Below are 15,365 nucleotides of genomic sequence, written 5' to 3'. Positions count from 1 at the left end.
ATATAAAAGAAACCTGTATTTCCACATTCCTTCACAATAGTCATAGTTCTTGAATCTAGAAATACTTGTTGAATTCAGTTATTTGTTTTGACTACCAAAGTTTTCTGGTGTCCATTGTAAGATTAACTGATTCCGAGAAAAGAGCTGAATAATGTTGATTAATGGCATATAAAATTGCTGCTGGTTGGTTTTGAGGTAGAAAATAGATCTGTTTCCAAAAACATAATGTCTCCAGGGATTATTCCATACTTTTTCCCTTTTCTTGGTGTTGAAATAAATGTTATTTTTAAAACACGCTTCACTGTTCCTCCCCAAACCATCACCATCAGGGAAAATTGATCGGTGTACATAAAAATTGGCCCGAAGTGGAAGAGCAGTCTGAAAGGCAGGCAGAGAGCTGAGGAGCTCACAGCGCAGCGGCCTGGGGAAGTGTGATCATTTCCCAGCATTTCACTGTATCAGGGATTCTGACTTCAGTGCCCCAATGGCACACTGTTTTCCATCTGAAAATTAAATTTTAGTTTTTAAAAAACCTCTGATTTTTGCAGAGAGAGATTTCATTTGTAAAGAGCCCTTGAAGAGCGATGAAGCCTGCTGGAACAATAGGGTAGAATTTTTCTTTATCGTGATAAAAATATCCATAAACCTTACCATTTAAACCATTCTAAGTATACAACACAGAGCCTTCAAGCAGGTCATGTTGTTGTCCAGCCACCACCACAATCCATTTCCAGAACTTGTTTATTTTGTCAAACTGAAACTTTGTGTGGTCAGTAACTAATAATGCCCGTTTACCAGCCTACCTCAGCCCCTGGTAGCCTCTATTCCTCTTCTGTTTCTTTGAATTTCTAGATATTTCATCTATGTGGAGTCATGCACCATTTGTCCTTTTGTCTGGTTTATTTTACTGAAGCAGTGGTTTCAAGGTAATCTGTTTTGTAATTATGTCAAGATGGCTTCCTTTTTGTGGCCGAATAATAGTCCATTGTGTGTAGACAACACAATTTGTTCATCCACTCATCTGTTGATAAACTTTCAGGGTATTTTCATCCTTTGGCTATTGTGAATAATGCTGCCATGAACATTTGGTGCCTGTTTTCAGACATTTTGAATATGTACGTAGGAGTGCAATTGCTGGGTCATGTGACACTTATCTAGTTTTTTGAGGAGTTATCAAACTGTTTCTATAGCTGCCAAATCATTTTACATTTCCACCAACAAAAGTTCTAATATTTTCACATGGTTGTGAACATGCTATTTTTGTTTAGTTCATGATAGCCATCCCAGTGAGTTTGTGGTGATTTCTCATTATAATTTTGATTTGCAATTCTCCAGTGACCAATGATGTTGTTTTTTTCCCATTATGTCTTAGCCATTTGTATATCTTCATTGAAGAAATGTTTCTTCAAGTTCTTTACCCACTTTTGAATTCTGTTGGTTTTTTTTTGTTAAGTTATAGACATTATTTACATATTCTTGATGGCAATATTTTATCACATACATGACTTATGGAATGTGATTTTTTTCTCTTATGTCTATATCTTTTTACACTTAAGATAATTAATTCTGTGAAATTTCATAATGTAATATAAGTGATTTTTAAAAACAATTTTTTTCCCTTTTTCTAAAACTCATCAATCTTTTTTGCAGTGGTAGAACTGAACCTAGGGCCTCCCACATGCTAGGCAAGCACCTACACCAAGCGACAGCCCCAGTCCTGGTCACATGAATTTTAAACAAGTGCTAGTTAGATTAAAAGATATCAAGCCAGCATACGAGATAACAGTCCCGTGTGTGATATAACATCTGATGACTCAGCGTTTATTCTTCAGATGAAATTGTGAAGGACATTTGGCTTTTCCAGCTATAGAAACTCGGATCATTGTAGAAAAATTAGCTGTTCTCTCCTTGTGTTAGCTTTTTCCCTCAGTGTTTTCATTTAAAAATCTCATGAGTTAGTTGTAAAGCAGGCAGATTGTAAATAAGAAAACTTGGTCCCAGTTCTGCCTTTGACACATTGATTTACATATTGTGTTGATTTATACATCGTGTTAGTGGAAATCTAATAATCTTTTAACTTAAAAAATGAATATAGTTAAAGTAAATCTGAGATATTTCAAATGAGGTAATGGTAAAGATTTTTTAGAAGAAGAGATTAGAGGGCTGCGGATTTAGCTCAGTGGCTTAAGTGCCTGCCTGGCAAGTGCAAGGTCATGAGTTTGATTCCTAGTACCAAAAAAAAGGGGGGGAAAAAGAGATTAGAACATGTAGAACAACTAGGAGTTGATTTCAAGGAATAAAACTCTACATGAAGATTTCCCAACTTGGATTGTTGGTGTTTGGGGCCAGAATTCTTCCAGCTGTGACAACCATGACTATCTACAGACATTGGCAACTGTCCCCTGGCAGGCAAAATTCCCTGCTTCTTCCCTCACTGGGAACTGAGGTCAAGTGTGGCAAGAGCCGAGTTCTCACAGCAGAATGGTGATAAAGTGATGCAAACAAGGAAAATCCTGAGTAAAGGAAAAAAGAAATTTGCTCGTAACATATTTATTAAGCATCTTCTGTATCCTGGGCACCAGCACTCAGTACCATAACCACTCAGGATAAACTATAATTGTTAGTTGAATACCTTTTTATTCCCAGGGCCTTGCAGAGTACTCTACCTTTGAGCTACATTCCTAGCCCACTTTTACTTTCATTTTATTTTGAAACAAGGTCTTGCTAAGTTGCCCAGGCTAGCTTCAAACTTGTGATCCTTTTGCCTGACAGACCTGAACCACCACAAGTGGCTAAATGACTGTTTCATGGGAGGGGCTGGAGCTACAGATATGAATGAGACAACTACTGTCCTTAAAGGTTTTTTTCACTCAACAAAGATATACATGAAAATTAAATTGCATTCCAAAGTGAAATTGTAAATGTGTACAAGGTACTGACTGAGAATATTCCATTTGGGAAAGCTACAGAAACATGTGAGACCTAACCTGGGTTAACGGATGAATGGCAAATATTGCCCCTTGGGATAGGTTTTGCAGATGAGGTGACGTGTTGCTCATGGTCTTTTAGTTGCTAAATTAAAATTTTGAGCTTGAGAAACAGATCTCTCCAGGCTGTCATTTCCGTCCAGGGAATAAAAGGCCCACACCATAATTAAAGCTGGGATGACTGTATAGGGCAATTACACATTTCCTCGAGGTGTAAGTAGAGTGATTAACAGAGCCATACAATTTTAGTGACAGTTTATGTACTTCAAATGCTTTATAACATCGTTAGGGCAAGAAGACCAGGCAGTACTTAGCTAACTCCCATCCTAAATTATATGGATAACGCATTGTTGATGTTGAAAAACTTATACAGTAAGACGTATTTGCATCTGCTAGTTAACAACTTCTTTATTAACCAGCAGTAATGGAACAGAACCTAGAAACAGACAGGACCATATGGTATAATTTGTGGAGTGTTAAAAGTACTGTTTAATTTCACAGTAACAGTATTTGCTGTTATGTAAAATAAATATAATTATGCAGTGGCAGTTTACATAATGTATATTAACACCAATGGTACTTTCCACACTTCCATAATTACTTACATTTATGATATTTTACATAAAATAAAGTAATATGCATTGGTTAAAGGAAATTTTTAATGAATTTCTTAAACTGCATCACTCTATAGTTGTATACTTGTAACTGTGCTTTTTTTTCACTGGCTTCTGTCTCATTAGCAGCAAGAGAGTTCAGACTTGCTTCTCTCACTGTCCAGCTATTTAATTTAAAAGTGATAAAAGTGTTTACTTAATGTTTTGTTTAGAATTTTTTTAAAGGGTCAGTATGGTGCTTTGCATTGAACTGTATGTTTTCAAAGTTACATTAATTTATCAAAAGGAATTATTTATACTAAATGCCATGGAGCCACTTGAGATAAGATGCAAAAGCTATTTTCTTAGTTTAAGAAAAACATCGCATTGTATTTCACCTTATCTGATGTTTTATTTAAAAAAAATAAAATGTTCAGCGTGACACTTACTCAATGATTTTTGGCTTTAGAGAAATTCAATCGCTGAAGACTGAATTGCACACAAAAATAGTTGCTGTGATTCACTCCAGATGCCAATATGGTTTTGAAAGTATCCCTTGGCACTAGAACTCAAAACCTAGAGTAACCCTCCTTCTCGTCCTTGAACTCTTCGGGGCAGGTATTGCTTAATCATGGTATTTTTTCCAAGTTTCTTATACTTCTACCCTGAACCTTACCCCATTTGGAGGTGAATTTGTCTTCTCAGGAGCCCATTCATTCACTCAACAAATGCTGAACACCTCATGTATGGATGGAGACAGAATAGGAGGAAATACAATCTTGAAAAGGAAGAGCAAAGACAGTTTACATATCCCATTTGAAAGCTTAGTACAGATTTACAGTAATCAAAATAGTGCCATGTTGGCATAGGGATTGATAATAGGGATCAATGGAATTGGGTTAAAAGTCCAGATACAAACACAAGCATCTATGCCCAATTGGTTTTTGGGCATTAAGAGCATCCAACAGGAAAAATACTTCAGTATTATCAACAAATGGTGCTGAAAAACTAGAAGACATCTACAAAAGAACAAACTCACACTGTATCTAAAAATTCACCAGAAATGAACAGAGAGACCTGAATATAAAAACTAAAATTATAAAACTTATAGAAATAATAGGGGTAAAACTTCATGACCTTATGTTTAGTGCTGGATTGTTAGATACTGTATGGCATCCAAAGTATGAAAAAGAAAAATAGGGCATAATTGAAATTAAAACTTCTGTGCATTAAAGAACATTATCATAGAAGTAGAAAAAGACAACTTACAGAAAGACATTTGCACATCATATACCTCAGGGTTAATATATACAGAATGCATAGGAAATCGTTACAATGCAACAACAAAAACAACCCAATTTTAAAATGAGCAGAACACCTGAGGGTATATAACAAGATATGCAGATGGTCAGATAACAAATGGAAAGGTGCTCAGTATCATTAGTCATAAGGGAAAGGCAAGTTTAAACTACAAGGAGATACCATTTTACACCTACGATGGCTACAATCAAAAAAGTGTTGGTGAGGATGCAGAGCAATTGGAACTCTCGTGTTATTTCTGGGAATGTGAATTGATTCAGCTGTGTTAGAAAAGAGCTTGTCAGTGTCTCAAAAAGTTAAACCTTGAGTTACATGTCTTAGTTACTTTTCTCATTGCCGAGGCAAAATATTTGGTGTCCAACGTTAAAGGAGGAAAGGTTTATTTAGCTTGCAGTTTGCAGAAGTTTCAGTTTCTAATCTGCTGGCTCCAAGGCAGAGTGGCACATGGCAGAGAAAGACATACTGCAAAAATAAGCAAGCAACGGAGAGAAGCCTCTTTCTGTTCCTTATATTGTGTCCCTGTTCTGTTGGGAGTAGGGCAGTGCCAATCCAGTCAGTGGACTGATCCAGCAGTCACCTACTTTTAATACCAGCATCACACTATGAATTAAACACACACTGTAGGTTCAGCCATCTCCGAAAAAACCCTGAGACTCCATGATGTCAGTCTGGCTTTGAATGCAGCCACAGTGTCTGCCATCATGCACACAGCTGTCATTCTCCCCTGACTATGTCATGTGAGTTAGCAAGTTTTGTGGCTCATTCTGCATCACTTAAATGTGTTCCTTTGGTGGCTGTTTTTCTAAAAGAAATCTCACAAGTGGCTCTTCTGTCCTGAAAACCCTTGCCAGTGACCTACCTATAGAAAACCCTCTTCTGTTTGTAAGTGAAGACTTGTTTTAAACTTTTTTTTTTTTAACTTTTTATCGGTACCAGGGATCGAACTCACAACTGCCTGCTTGCAAGGCAAGTGCTTATGCCGCTAAGTTAAATCCCCAGCCCTGTAAGTGAAGACTTGTGTACACTGTGTCTGTCTCCTCACAGAGCTGAACTGACAGGTATGAGGGCTTCTACTTCAGTGGAGTTGAGAATTTTAATTGCATCCTAAAAGACATTTTTAAGTTTAGGTGACATTTTTCATCATTTCCTTATAGATAACACTGCAGAGATACATTCACAAGTGATCTCGACCCGAACAGTGCAGCCAGAAAGCCATTGATTGAGTCATGGTAGCCACTCTGTTCCAGCATATACTGACATAAAGTGACCACTCCAGTTTTCCTGATATACAATCATTCAAAGACTTGGCTTGACGGTGGTATTGGTTGGCAACAAAAATGCACATAACACATCTTCATACACACATTCCTGAAAACTACACAGTACAACACCCAGCATTGTTGCCAACATTAGTAGACTCATCGACCTACATTGTAGTTTGGTGACTCGTTAATTGTCTCTAGCAATTATTTTTCAATATCCACTGCTATTTTGTCAGTTTGTCTTGTGGTGGTAGCCAAAAGAAGACCAGGTGTCACCTTTTGAACTGTATCCTTTTCTAAAAATTCAAATGTCATTAGCAGCAAGCAGGATCAATTCCTCACTAACAGTCAAAGGCTTCTTAGCTTTAGCAATGTATTTAATCACTATGAATGCTCCTCCCACCATTGCAGACACATTTGATGAAGTGGTAGCCTTCAGTAATTGCTTCTGATATTTGCGTTCATGTTTTTCCCTTTGAAAAAACTCCAAAGGCGGGGCTGGGGATTTAGCTCAGTGGCACAAGCACCTAGCTGGCAAGTGTGAGGTCGTGAGTTCGACCCCTGGTACCAAAAATAACCCCAAAAAACAAACAAACAAAAAACCCCTCGAAAGTCTTGTCTTTTAATGCGGGATGCTTGGTCCCTATGTGGTGAAGCAGTTTTCATGGTTTCATGGCTTTGTTGGATAAAATGGTTACCACATATTGCCAATCTAAAGGCTGCCACTGATGCAATTTCATTTTTATTTGATACTCACTGACCAGATTTTGTTATGAGTCTGAAAGCAACTGACTTCTTAGTCTGTATGCAGTCAGACCCCTCTGTTAATGTTTACTTGCATTTGTACCCTCCTTGCCAGCCCTAACATTGTTGGCTTAGCCTATTCCAAATCATCAGATACGGAGTACACATCTAGATCCCTTGGATACACAGTTCTCAGTACCGTTCATGCCTCTAAGGGAGTGGAATCCTGCTTCTGATCTGATAGAAGGCAGGGCTCAGGCAGCAGTGAGAGATTGGGAGCGGCTGTAAGTACAGGTGATGCTTTGCTTGTTCCTGTATCTGCTCCATCCTGCTGTGCCACCTGGTTCCTGACAGAGCTTAGGGACCCTGAGTAAGAAGCCTCTTTAATAGTTTAACAAAATTTGTTATGCTTCTATTTTTTTTTTACCTACTGTATAATCTAATCCAAAGTATAGTTCCCTCATATGTCGACAAAAAGTAAGTGAAATACATATTATATGAGTGACCATTCTTTGGGGAAAAATAAATCAGGAAAGGTTTCCTTTTATTCCACTTTGTCCTCTGAGTTTGGGGTCCTTAACCCAACAGCCTCCTGGATTCCACTTTGATGCTGTCCTTCCCCAATCCTCCATCCACCTTACCACCTTAGATTTAATCAGGTTAAGAAGTAGTTCATTGCACTATGTCACTCCCAAATCCTCATGAAGTTGCCATTTTGATAAATGACATACTATCACCAGATTTGGGCCATGTCCCAAAGACCACCCCAAATGTTAAAATTCTGAAAGACAAAAATGTGTAAAGTCTGAAATGTGCAAAAACCATACTTCTGAAAAAATAATGTAAAAATTCTTTCAAAAGACATTTGCTTGCATTTTAAAAAGGATTTATTTTAGAAACATACACAAATATTATAGAATACTTAAGCCACTTTACAGAATAAAATAGGCATGAATAATATTTTGCAAGCATAGACACTCAGGTATATAACAACAGTCACATGGATATAACATTATAAGCAGACAAACGGTATTAATAAGAGAACTTGATCAAGAGGCAAAATACATAAATGCATATAACTGGTTGGTAAGTGCATGATTCCTCTTTTATATAGGTAGTCATCTTACAATACTGTGAAGGACAGCCTGTGTCTTGTAGAGATAAACAAAAAGTGAGATGTGTCAGCATTACACATGGAATTTCCCACAGAGGTGAAAGCTCACGAAATCTTATCTTTCACAAATGCAGATGTACAAAAAGGACATTTTGTCAATATTATTGAAGAAGTTCCAGTGTTTCTGTGTATGCATGCAATATGCACAATACTTATCACAAAGCCAATCTTGTGTGCTTAAAAAAAGCATGAAACAAATTAGAACTATCTTAAAGGCTTTCCACAATTTACACGTGCAGTATTATAAATGATGCAAGGAAATGACAGCATAGCAAATTTAAAAAATAGTTCTGACAATTTAGAGTCATGCAGAAAAAGTCTAAAGGTAAAAACAAATTACAAACAAAAAACTCAGCTTTCAGAATTCTAAACTGTAGAATTATATTAGTATTATTAGACTAAAGATTTTGATGTTTTAGATTTTCATCATTCATGATTAAATGAACAAATCTGAACTCTTCCTAGTCTCTGAATCCTTACAGGGAACATTTTTATGATATTCTAAATCATTTACCATTTTATATAGATTTTAAAAATACCATGTCAACTTATACAAAAATACTGCCAATAGTGTGATCAAAATGACATGGAATCTCTATAAGGGGTGATCAAGTTTTTTGAGGGGAAGGAAGTATTTTGAAGGGGATTAATGGCAGCGTGTCTTTTATTGTAATACATATTTAAAAATTTAAATATTTATCATTTTTTGTACAGCCTATAGATTGATTTGGGATGAGCTCTGCCTACACAGGTGAACGTGGTATGTCTCTCCACCTAATATATATATTTTTTGATACTGGGAATTAAACTCACGACCTCACGCTTGCCAAGCCGGCGCTGTGCCACTGAGCTGTATCACCAGTCCACTTAGTTTCTTTCTGCAATGTTTTGCAGTTATTGTTGTTGATTTCTTTTCCGTTTTTGGCACTCATTTATTCATAGATGTTTTGTTTTCTATATATTGTCAGTATTTTATTTGTTTAATTTTTTTGATTCTTTGCCATTGGTGACTAGGTATGTAATTGTTTTTGTATATTTACCTTGTATCCTGCAAGTTGCTAAATTACGTTAGTTTCAATAGTAGTTTTGCTTTGAGGGTAATTTTTTAAATTTGTTTTTGGATTTCCTTCTGTGTTGCTCTTTGTCTTTCTTGTGACTACAGACAGTTCACATTTTCCTTTCTGACCTTTTGGCCTGTTTTTTTCCCCTCACTTCGTTGCACTGGCTAGGAACCCATACAGTCATGAGTAGGGCTGGTAAGAGTGGATTTCCTTGCTTTGTTTCTAGTCTTGGGGGAAAGGATTCAGTATTTCACCACTAATTCTTAAGTTAGCTATGAATTTTTGTAGTTGCTCTGTACAGATTGTGGAAAATTCTGTTTTTAGTTTGCTGAGAGTTAATTTTTAGGAATCATACTAAGCATTGAATTTTGTCATGATTTTTTGCATCTTTTAAGATGGCATCCTGTTTTTTTAATCAGTATGACTGATTTATTTTCACGTGTACTATCAGTCTTGCTTTTCTCATTTGAGCATAATGTATTATCCCTTTTAATATGCTGATTGTAATTTGTTAAATTTTGTCAAGGATATTTACATCCATGCTTCTGAGTAAAGTTGGTTTATATTTTCTCACAGTATCATATTTTTTATATCAGGGTTATTCTTGTCTTATTAAATGACTTTGAGGGTCTTTCTCTCTCTCTTTCTTTCTTTCTTTCTTTTTTTTTGTTTTTTCTTCTATATTCTAAATAGTTTGAGTTTTATTTCTTGTTTAAATATTCAATAGAATTTGTCAGGGAAGCCATCTAGGCCTGGCCATTTCTTCCAGTAAATTTTGTTCAAAGCTAAAAGGGAGTTGAAATTTTTAGCTTCTTTCAGTGTGGATCAAAAAAACCAATGTCTTTGTTGCATACTAAGGTGCTCTGTACCCTTACTGACATGAGATGTTCCCATCAGCCTAGGCCATTCCTGTTAGTGAACTTTGGATACACAAATAACTCTATAAATCAAAAACTACATGAATTAAGCAGTCATGACTGAAATGCAGGTAGAATGTCCTTTTAAAAAACCCTGTCATTTAGTAGTTTGAATTCATTAATAGCTATCAAAAATAGGAATGTCTTTGAGTTCTGTTTTTATGACAGGTAAGTTATCAAATTCTGCATTATTCTTCTCAGTTATTTAGGAAAATACTCGCCTTAGGATCTCCTCTTAAGCTATCTCCTATTAATTCAGTTGATGTCAGTTTTCAGACAGGTTTAGATTTCTACCCCAAGCAGGGCTGTTTTGAATAGGAGGTTGGGTTTAATCACACATGACTTTGTCATAGTTTGTGACACTATGAAGCAGTTACAGAGAATTGCATAGATTTATCTAATTCTAACAGAAACATCCTCAAGCAAGTTGCAGAAATAATATTTTAAACATTTCAAATTTATACAATCTCTATATGTGTGTACATTCAGAGTTAAATATCTAGAATACACGGAGTTAAATGACTCAATAAGCAGTAACAGTTATACTAAGAAGTGGTTGAGGATTTGGGAGCTGTGGCTGCTGGTTAATTGGGATTTAACTTTTATGTGTGATGTTTTAATTTGTAAGAATAATAGCTTACTGTAGAACTTGTATTGTTAGAACTGTAAAGGACCTTGACACATCTATTTATAGCTACAGGGGAAAAACACCTGGGGTTTTCATTTTATTTTAGCAGTTATTCTGAAACTGTTGAAAACCAGCTTATAAAATCTCCTCTAGTAGATTTAAATCTACTCTAAATCTAATTTTACTTTCAAATCATGGCACAAGAAAAATGTGAGTAAAGCTAAATGAAACTTAGTAAAATAAAAATTTGGGTATTATTTTGGCAACTGTAACATTTAAAAATATTTAATAATGTGAAAATGCTTTATAGTATATCATTTACCATTCACAGAAATGGGCAGAATATAAAGCAAAATATAATTTAATTCCTATCTTAAAGTATGTTTATTTTTTAAATGATAAGAAAGAAAAATGTTGCCAGGGATTTAGCTCAGTGGTCTAAGTGCATGCCTAGCAAGTGTGAGGTTGCGAGTTCGATCCCCGGTATTAAAAAAAAAAAAAAAAAAAAGAAAAAGAAAAAGGGAAAGCAAGAAAGAAAAGTACAAAAATTTTTGGTCTGTGATTTTTTTTCATGATCTTGTCCATATTTTTCTAGTTTTCAGATTTGGGGGGCTGTTTTTTTTTAATGAAAATGAAAGGATTGACGGGAGAAAAAGGAATTGCTTTAGCATTCAAACATGCCATAGGATGTACTAGTATGTTACACGAGACTTGAAGGATCACATATGTGTTTTAAAATTCGGTGACTTGCAGATGCTATTTGGGAGAAGTTACGAGAAGTAAAGGGGATGATGAGGATGTCATGGTTGGAAAAGGCTTAGGAAGTATTAGATGTATTTGTTATCAGTATGCGTTTACGGTACATAATGATGACACTTGCTGTGGGGAGGCTGCACACGTAGGGGACACATTTTTGTCCCCTTCTCCCATCGCTCCCTGCCCCCTCCAACTGTTGTTCACCTTCCCATTGCAAAAAGCTCAACGAGAGGTTAATCTTCTGCCTTTTATATATGTAAATTTGTATATTTTTAGTAGTAAATTTCAATCCTATTTTATAACTGCACATTGCATAAATAAATAGGAAACTCTAAGTCTGAACCAAAGCGTTCAAAATAACCAAGAATCACAAAATTGCAGACTGGCCAGGAAAGTGCTATTCCTTTAAGTGGATTGATACTTGAATAAAAATAACCATGCTCTAAATTTTAGTATTTTCAGGCTGAATAATGGCACTGGATAACATTTCCTGGACTGTTTTTAAAAAGCACATTTTTTAATGCATAGAATTTAAAATTTTTCATCTATGCATAGCCATTAGTAGAACAACTTCTCTCTGAATACTTAAATCCACATTAACCATATCTTTCCTGAGAATTTCCTGGTAATGATTTAAATACAAAAGACCTTGTGATTATTGTAGAGAATCATGATTTATGTTAGACCAGTGGCTCTTGACCAAGGGGGACTGGAGCTTTTTCTTAGTGCCTGGAGACATTTTTGGCAGTCCTCAGTCTGCAGGAGTGCTGCAGGGTGCTGCTGTCATATTGTGGGAGAAGCTGGGGATGCAGCAAATACAGCTACTGCAGAGGACTGACTCCCACAGTTATCCAGCTCCAAGGGTGAGTAGTAGTGTGGCTGAGCAATCCATTAGATACTTTGTTAGACAGAGATGTGTAGCAACTAGTTCACATTGCAGCCAGGTTATAGTTTCAGTTTAATATCTTGTTTACAGTGAGGAAGTTACTATAAAATGAGGTATGAAGAGTTTGGGCTCATTAGAAAAGGAATACCCTAGGAACACTGAGAATGTTGTAGATTTGAAGATTTAGGATTGCTAGAGTGGTAATCAAGCTGATTTAAGAAAGGCTAACCTAACCAGTGCTGGCTGGAGTCAGTTGCAGGAGATAGAGGTGAGTGGCAGGTCAGTAGGCAGCTTGGAAACCCTCAACTTAGAGGCCTTCAGGGGAAGTTGATGGCCATCCATGCCAGGGAAATGCAGGGGAACATGGCAAGAATGTATCTGTGATAAAACATGGCCAAGAGTCTTCTTAGGATGATAACATGTAGCAGCAAAGGTATTGTTCTTTTTGCTATCTTTTTAATGCATTAGCTCAAGATCCTTACTGGAGCTTCCCTTGGGAAGATGCAGATGCCCACTGCGCCCCTACGGATGGGGTCATGGACATAGGAGAAGTACAAAGTGCCGGATATGGTGATAGCATAAAACAAGGAGGATGAGGATCAGGATGACTCTGTAGAAGGAACTGGGCTTTGCAGAGGGCAGACAGAGGTCAAGAAGCACAGAGGAATGAAGGAAGACACAGCCAGGAAAGGTTCACAGTTCATGACACGCAGTTTAAATCTCAGCTGCTTGCTAATTGTTCTATGTATTTTTATTTATTTTTTGAGAGAGGGTCTTGCTGTGAAATTTAAGCTGGCCTTGAACTCCCTATGGAGCCCAGGCTGGCCTTGAACTCACAGTAACCTTGGTGCATTACTTTTGTAACTGTGTACATTTTGGATAGTAGCTGCTTATAAATATTTGTTCTTAACCTTATTCATTATTTTAAAGGTACTCTAGTTTCAGATGAGTATTTTTTCTTAATCTTTAATTAATCTTTAGTTGTTGAACCTGCATCAGTTGAGAAGTATTATTAATTTAACAGGGACAATGTTACATATGTACTCTGAGATTTTGTTTTAAATTAATTAAAATATTTGATTACACAATATTAGAAACTTTGAAAAGAACATATGAGACAATTATATAAGTTATGGCACATAATATATAACATAACAGCATCATATAATGAAATGGAACATCAGTAATGCCGTATTTCTGCCTATTGCCCAGAAATAGTAGTATCTTGAATATTGTTTTTATTATCTTGACTTTTAAACTATAATTTAATTACATATGTGTATATCTCCCTGATTACTTAGTTTTGATTTTTTATGCTTTATAAAAATGACTTCATATATTTTTAGTCTGCTATACTCTGCTTTTTTTAACTAATATTTTATTATATTTCTAGGATTAGTCTTTGTGGATGTAGGTAGTGTTGTTTTATTGCCATATAGTATTCCACTGTGATGTCATTTCATTCTATTATTCATTTCTTCAATTGATGGATGCTTGGATTGTTTCCAGATTTTTTCTGTTTAAAAATTGATGCTTAAATACAATAGTATGTGCAAGTTTCCTCAGAGAAGTGCTTTGAAAGCTTCATTTTAAACTACAAGACATACACAGATCTGTGGATACTAATCTATCATCTGTCTATCTGTTCAAAAACCTCAAGAAAGAACATTTTCCCCTACTATAACTGATAAAATTCAGTCTATTTGTCAAAAAAATGCTAGTAGAGACTCAGTACATTGATTTCATTCACAAATTCCATCTGAAGTTTGAAAACTAGTCTAGATTATTTATTGGGATATGAAATTGCCAGATCTTACTATGATATGCAAAACTTCAACTTCTATAAATAATGGCAAATGATTTACAAGGTGTTTTATCTAGCTTATTTCTATGAATTCTTGTTACTCAGCACGTGGCATTTCAGACAAAATGACAAATAATACCAGAACATATTAATGATTTTTATTTATGTTATAATTTTACAACTAAAAATTTATAACCCAGTAAAGTGCCAGCGTTTCTATAAGACTAAAGAATACTGAGTTGTCTTGTTCTTAGTTTGAGATCATGCATTGGAATATCTTCACATTTTATTTGCTTAAAAATGCATCTTGCTTACTGTTCTCTTTGTTCTGCTACCTAAAGGTACAGCTACTGATCTGTTTCGGTTATGGCTTTGTGCTTGATTATTTTAAAGTTAAGCATCACTGAGAAATTTATCTGTTAAGTAAAACTTAAGCCTACTGGAAAATAGTTGTTTTATTCCTATTGTGGCATGACCCATTTTGTTTCTAAAAGGTCTGTAATTTAATGAACAGTTGGTGATGTCAGTTTTAAACCAAAAGGATTGATTAAGTTGAACTAATCAGGTTGTTGGATGGCAAGTTTGGGTTGATTCAGTTAAAATGTGGCCTTTTGTATTTGAGACTTAAATATAACTTAGTGAGTTTGTGAACCTTGCCATGATTTTTAAGGTTGAGAACATTTTTCTTTACATTGTCTTCGTGCTTGCTAGAATTGTGATTCTGTGTGCTGGTATATTCCCTCTTGGCTTTTGCTCTGTTTCATAATGCCTTGGCATGTAAAAATCTACTTGTTTATCTAAATTCAGTGACTAAGTACACTTAAGAATTTTTGTTCTGTACAGAGACTGACTTCATTATTCGTGGGTATCCTCCTAGTTCATGGGTGATCAACCACGACTTTGTAAGACACTTTCTTACTTCTTTGTGTTTTGAGTGGTTCCAACCTGCACTAAACCGACCTCTAGTTTAATTTTTCAAGGTAGTGATGTAATCAAGCCTTGTCATTCAGTATGTTATTTGGGATATATGTATTTCCACAGCATTATCATCACTATCAACAACAGTGTTTCCAGCCTGCTACTGACCTCTCGTCTTCTGTGTGTTTGCCTGGCCTGAGAAGGCCCAGAGCTCATTACAATGGAGGAGCTCACTTAGTCCAGTAGAGCTTCAGCTTGTTGTTTTGTTTTTGGAGTTTTTTGTTTTTAATTTCTGGAGTTCCTCCCCAAGCAGTG

The 15,365-nt window shown here is 35.8% G+C and overlaps 1 protein-coding gene across 4 annotated transcripts in view; it reads left to right on the top strand.

The window, feature by feature from the left end:
* Smad9 (SMAD family member 9) overlaps nucleotides 1-15,365 on the top strand; it is a 73,172-nt gene that overhangs the window by 17,410 nt on the left and 40,397 nt on the right. The gene's annotated exons all lie outside the window — the stretch shown is intronic.

Source organism: Cavia porcellus, unplaced genomic scaffold (genome assembly GCF_034190915.1).
Source record: "Cavia porcellus strain 051 isolate PalLab524CR breed Dunkin Hartley unplaced genomic scaffold, mCavPor4.1 scaffold_21, whole genome shotgun sequence".
Taxonomy (NCBI): domain Eukaryota; kingdom Metazoa; phylum Chordata; class Mammalia; order Rodentia; family Caviidae; genus Cavia; species Cavia porcellus.
The sequence above is the reverse complement of the archived record's forward strand: the minus strand, read 5'-3'. Positions and strand labels throughout refer to the sequence as shown.